At 34.3% G+C, this 6,018-nt stretch overlaps 1 pseudogene; it reads right to left on the reverse strand.

The window, feature by feature from the left end:
* Positions 1–336: 336 nt before the first annotated feature.
* Positions 337–6,018, reverse strand: part of LOC107720997 (uncharacterized) — a 9,049-nt pseudogene continuing 3,367 nt past the window's right edge.

A 6,018-nucleotide genomic window follows, 5' to 3' on the forward strand; every position in this document is an offset into this window, starting at 1 on the left:
TGCAGATCGTTTGATACTGAAAGATAGAGTGGTCCCAGCGATAAAAGATCCCGGTCATGAGTCGGAATCTCAGGCGGTAAGTAAAACTGCATCAAATTTCTGTGTTTTGTTGGCAATCGGCGCGTGAGTATGTAAAAAACACAAACGCTCTCGTGACCCTTTAGCTCTGCCCATGGCACGCCTCCAGGAGCTCAGCTGTTTTTGGAGAGAAGCATAAAGCTGTATCTTTCTTTGTATTTTTTATTTTTAATCTGATAAAAATAAAAACTTTGAAAGAGATATGAAGGATGCAATACTACTATATAGGTACTCAAGATTAACATGAGATTGGCCGAAACTGTTTGTGTTATGTCCCCTTTAAGAAACTAAATTGAGATGTGTATCCAGTTGTTTAGTTAATTATGAAAGAGTTTCATGCGCATTTCCCTGCCATCTAAAAAAGTTGTACATGTTGCTGAGTTTAACGGCTCAACAACACACTGGTTCATTTTTCCCTTTCATAAAATCTGAAAAATGTTGTTGAGCTCAAATGCTGATGATGTCACAGTGATTAATATTGGTGGGCGCGACTTATCACCCATTAACTCCATCCACATCCTCTTGGTTCAACAGCGGCATATTTACAGTCGCTGATTCATTCACTTGTTTTACTGTGGATTCTGAAAGAAAATACAGACAATCACAGAAACTGAAAAGAGAAAAAGAAACAATTTTGCATGTACATCTACATATGGATAATGTTACAGCTACACAATCACAAAGAAGATGAGAGCTCCTAATTATACTGAAAATTACAGAAAGTCAAAGACAAAAATCAAGTCTCAGTGAGCGCCAGAACATATTTTTACAATATGATATATTGGTCTATTATTTACAAAAATGACTGAGACTATCATTTTAGTGTTGGCTTGAGAAGATGTAGTAGATGGAGGGGAATATTTTTAGAAGGGAAGATTTTAGTCTGTTCCTCACAAAAAGCACTATTTAACTATAATACTTCTATGGTGTTTTGTCTTTTTATTGATTGACAAACTGAACACAAACTGTTCCTGTTGAGATTAATTTTGTTATATTGCTCTAGTGTGACATTTCATGGAACCGTTTTAACCTATAAAGAACCTTTTGTCCAATAGAAAGGTTCCATGGATGTTAACTGTTCTTCAGGGAACCATCAATGCCCATAGAGAACCTTTATTTTTAAGAGTGTATTGTGTAAATAAATATTTAGCTGTTGAAATCAATATTGTTCTACTCACCAGTGACAGTCACCTTGAATCTCCTGAATATAGTCTTTTCACTGTTGATGATCTGTAGTTTAAAATGTCCGGAGTCTGCGGTTTCGATTTTTCTGATGATCAGAGTTCCAGTCTTCTTGTACAGCTCCAGTCTGCCTGTGAATCTCTGACCAATAGTCGTTACTGAATCCGCTTTAATAACAAGACAGTTTTCAGCTCCAAACGTCCACACTATCTCATCAGCTCTCTGTATTTTAGTATCAGTCTTTAGAGTGACAGAACCTCCCTTCGCCACTGACACTTCCATCACTACATGCCAAAACACACAGAAACAGAAATACAGGAGAGAAAAATGCTAATTAGTTTAGTTTGCATTTAGATAAAATTCTAACTCAGTTTGGCATATTCGTAGATGACTTCATTTTCATTTTGTTTTGTTAGTCTTATCTTTGACAATCTCATCCTGTCAAGGAAGATATATAAAAATATAATAGAAGTAGATTATGCTGTAGTAGCCTATTTGACGCAATGGATATTTATCTTGAATCTTCACTGATGTTCAAAGAAAATCACCTCCTCTTAATGTTGGATTAAAAGAGATGTTAAAATAAACCTGTATAAAAATGTTTACTGTTGTAAGGAATGCGATCATAATATATGTGGTATATGTGTGGACTTATATTTAACATTTAAATGTATATAAATCATGTCATTGGATGTCACAGGACAATTTCAAATAAATGCAAATATATAATTTGCTACACATAACCTTATTTATCTGAAGCATTTATCTCAAGGCCCCTTTCATTTTTATAATCTATTTCTATAATATGAGTTGCCTTCTAACGTTATGCTTGCAGTTTGGTTTATTATACCACAACAGTAAATGAGTGTCTTTATAGAAATTTTGTAATATATGTTATCTTGAAAAGGACAAATACAATTTTATATCCATTTTTAAATGGACAGCAATATACTGTATGTAATATTGTTAGACAAACTGAAAAATGTGTTTTATTGGGTTATATTAAATTTAAATGAACATTAAATTACCTATAATCATTTCACAGAATTATATGTACACAACTGATAAAAAAAAGGCCTACTATAAGAAAACTATAGTTATACAAATGAACTAGATGAATGCATTTATTTCCATTCAAATGGATGGAAACCGATAGAAAAAGACTAGGTTTAAAACAATCCTCATTCTGTGGCTAAACGTTTATCTCTTAAAGGTTTTGCAAGCATGGTCTAGAGCTGATGTGTGCAAAGTTTGGTGAAGGTCTGACAAACAACCTAGAAGGAGTTCGAAAAATAGTTATTTATACAAATTAGAATGTACACTCTAAAAAATGCTGGGTTGTTTTAACCCAACTTTGGGTCAAATATGGACTAACCCAACTGTTGGGTTACATTTTTACATTAAATTTTTAACCCAAAAGTTGGGTTAGTCCATATTTGACCCAAAGTTGGGTTGAAAAAACCCAGCATTTTTTAGAGTGTAGGATGAAGTTTGGGTTGAAACAACCCAGCATTTTTTAGAGTGTAGGATGAAGTTTTTAGATAATCATAAAAAAATTATTTAATATTGTTCAGGCTTAAAGCAAGGATTCAGAAGAAACAAGAATTTTGATTCGTCACACACGGTTGCTTATTATAGCACCACCTTGAGGCCGATTTTCAATCTTCAATTCAAAATTCGGAACACATTCATTTTCACACAATGTACAAATATATCTATTTTTGTATTGGCAGGCCATCCAGATTTGATGTTATTAGCCACTGAAAATCTTCTGGCAGACATGTTTTTTTAAAGTATCTAATTCATAGTAGAGGATATGTTAAGATCTCATCCACCAAAGAAGATGCATACCAATTTTCAAACTCATTAATCATACAGCTGCAGAGTTGTATTTTTTAATTGTTGTGTTTTTGCTTGGACGCCTGATGATAAAATTTTTCAAAAGTAATTCAAATTTCATTGCACTTTGTCTTAAATTGAGATGATCTAATCTGTTCACACAGTGCAGTATCATTGATCTACTCACTTTTGACAGTAACAATGAATCTCTTGTTGATTCTTCTGGTTTCGCTGCTTATTTCTAGTATATAGAGTCCAGAGTGATTACTCATGGTGTTATTGATGGTGAGATCTCCAGTCTTATCATTCAGCACCAGTTTGCTTCTGAATCTTTCATCAAAACCATCAAATATCCCTTTGGTCTCTCCATTGATTTCAGCAATGAGATCGTTGTCATCGTGATACCACCACTGTACCTTATCATCTTCCTTTAGGACAGTTTTAGTCTTCAGAGTGACAGAATCTCCATCTGCCATTGACACTTTCTCCTCTTCAATTGGTTCTGCAGTGAAATGTGTTCATGAGATCAAGCTAAACTTTACAAAGAGATTATACATCATTTTCACTTTGTGACATAAGGTGCATTTATACTGTTTAACTGTTGTCCTTAAAAATGTGTGTATCAAATATGATAAAGTTGGCTTGAAAGCTGCAGGCAGCATGTATTTATACAAAATCTGCAATTGCAGAAGTAATGTTATGAAATTATTTAAAGGGAAATGAAAAATGAAAAATATCCCATGATTTACTCGCCCTCAAGCCATCTTAGGTGTAGCAAATTAGCTCATAGGAGAAAATATTAATAATTATTCATAACTCATAATTATTAATATTTATATACCTTTAGGATTAACTGTAGCAGAATTAACTTTAAAACCGAATGATCTGTTCATCCACTGAACTGATAGTACAATCTTGTCAATCAATTCAAAGAAAGATTATTCTCCTGGCCAAGAAGGATAGCTTTCTCACTTGCATTGACTTTGATGCGGAATGAGAGTCTGAAAAATCAGGGAAGTTCAAGCGTAGCATGCTGGAGTTGTTCCTTGCAAGTCTTCCGGGAAGGAGTTGTTCCGCGGGGAATTCAAACAAAGTTAATTAGTGAGTAAAGTGCCATGAAGGTCAGAAGGCGTGTGTCTAAAGGAGAAGACGGGTAGGGGTCTTCTGATGGTCCCCCAGTCACACCCATATTTGGTGGAATGGCCATTTACATTTTGTAACAGCTTAATTATGCCCTAAATAAAGAAAATGTCTTTATGTGTGCGCATGATCATCAGTGATCCTATGCAGATGCTACATATGTGTATATGGGTGCTTTCACACCTGGCCCGTTGTTTCGGAACCTGGCGCGTTTCACCCCTTAGCTCGGTTCATTTGGGCATATGTGAACACGGCAATCGCGCTCGGATCCGCGCCAAAACAATCGGTCCGAGATTGTCATTCATTTTGGCCATTCAAAATCAAAGCACGCCTTTTCATTTTATAATGCCGTCTTATTGCTCTTCTTCGTAGTAACTGTTAGGTGCATTTTAAAAATGTTTTCCCGACGAATCCGGGATTCCTGTTCAAAATGATAAATTAATATAATGACAGTTACAAAAAAACAACAACAATAATCCCTCGAAGCTGCTGTCGTTCCATCTTGACGGATGACAGTTATGAGTGGAATTCTGGAAAGTAAACCGTGGAACTTTGACCAATGAGAGGACAGTTTACTCGCACGTGACTTGTATTAACAATTTTGGTCCGTTTAGAAACTTTGCCGTGTGAAAGCAAACCGCACCAGGAATAAAAAGCAGCATTGTAATAATTGTAATCCCTGTTTCAGAACAAAGCAATTGATCTACAGGTATGAAAGCACCCACAGTGACGAACGTATTTGGAGTTACATTAAAAAATATAAAGCTTGGAAGAGCCGGGATATTTTTATATAACTCCAATTATGTTCTTCTGAAAGAAGATAGTCATATACACCTAGGATGGCTTGAAGGTGAGTAAGTCCTGGGATAATTTTCAATTTTGGGTGATCTATCCGTTTAAATACAAACTATTTCATGACACTTAGTGAGACAATGTAGGAAATCTGCCATTATTTGTATGGTAAGTTAATGTATGCACTCAGAATCAGGGTCGTTCAATAAAGCAAATATTTGTGTGTAAATTTGGCATATGAACATTTTCATGCAGGAATTTTGATTTAAAAAATAAAAATTTACGAACAAGTTTAGAGCCACATGAAAACATGCATGTGTACAAATCATATACTCCTTGTTTAATTGTTTATCTTGCTGTATCAGCTGTAATACTCACCCACTTGTTTTTCTAGTTCAGAGATCTTGTGGCGATAGTGAATCACAACAGAAGCTACAACTGCAGCCACAAGCAGAGCAGCAAAAACAATCCCTGCTATAAAACCTGGAGACAGACCTGAACCTGGAACAGCTAAAGACAGACTTGTGTGTGTAAACATACTTGGCAATAAAGCTCTTTCTTATTCTGATTCTTATACAGTGATTGTGATTATCTGAAAATACTGAAAAGATCATAAATAAATATACAAATTAAGTCCTTTGGTCACTACAGTGAAAGATTTTATTTTGACATTTGCAATTTTAATTTTAGTAATTTTGTTTTATGCTTTTTGGCATTTTTTTTCTTTTAGTTTTAATATAGCTTTTCATTATTTTAATTTCAAGATTTTGTTATTTTAAGACTTAAGCTTAAACTTATTTATTTCAGCTACACTGTTGTAAAAGTTGTAAATAAAAGTTGTAAATAAAAAAAAACTCAAGATTACTGGAGTACTTTTTACGTTTTTCCAAATTTTATGTTTAATTCAATGTGATACTTGCCATTTTTTGTAAGTGCTTGTGAAATTTACTAGCAATTTCTGAGTGAATATTGTTTCTAAACCAATTT

The sequence above is a fragment of the Sinocyclocheilus rhinocerous genome, unplaced genomic scaffold (genome assembly GCF_001515625.1).
Source record: "Sinocyclocheilus rhinocerous isolate Xijiao unplaced genomic scaffold, SAMN03320098_v1.1 scaffold1623, whole genome shotgun sequence".
Lineage (NCBI taxonomy): Eukaryota > Metazoa > Chordata > Actinopteri > Cypriniformes > Cyprinidae > Sinocyclocheilus > Sinocyclocheilus rhinocerous.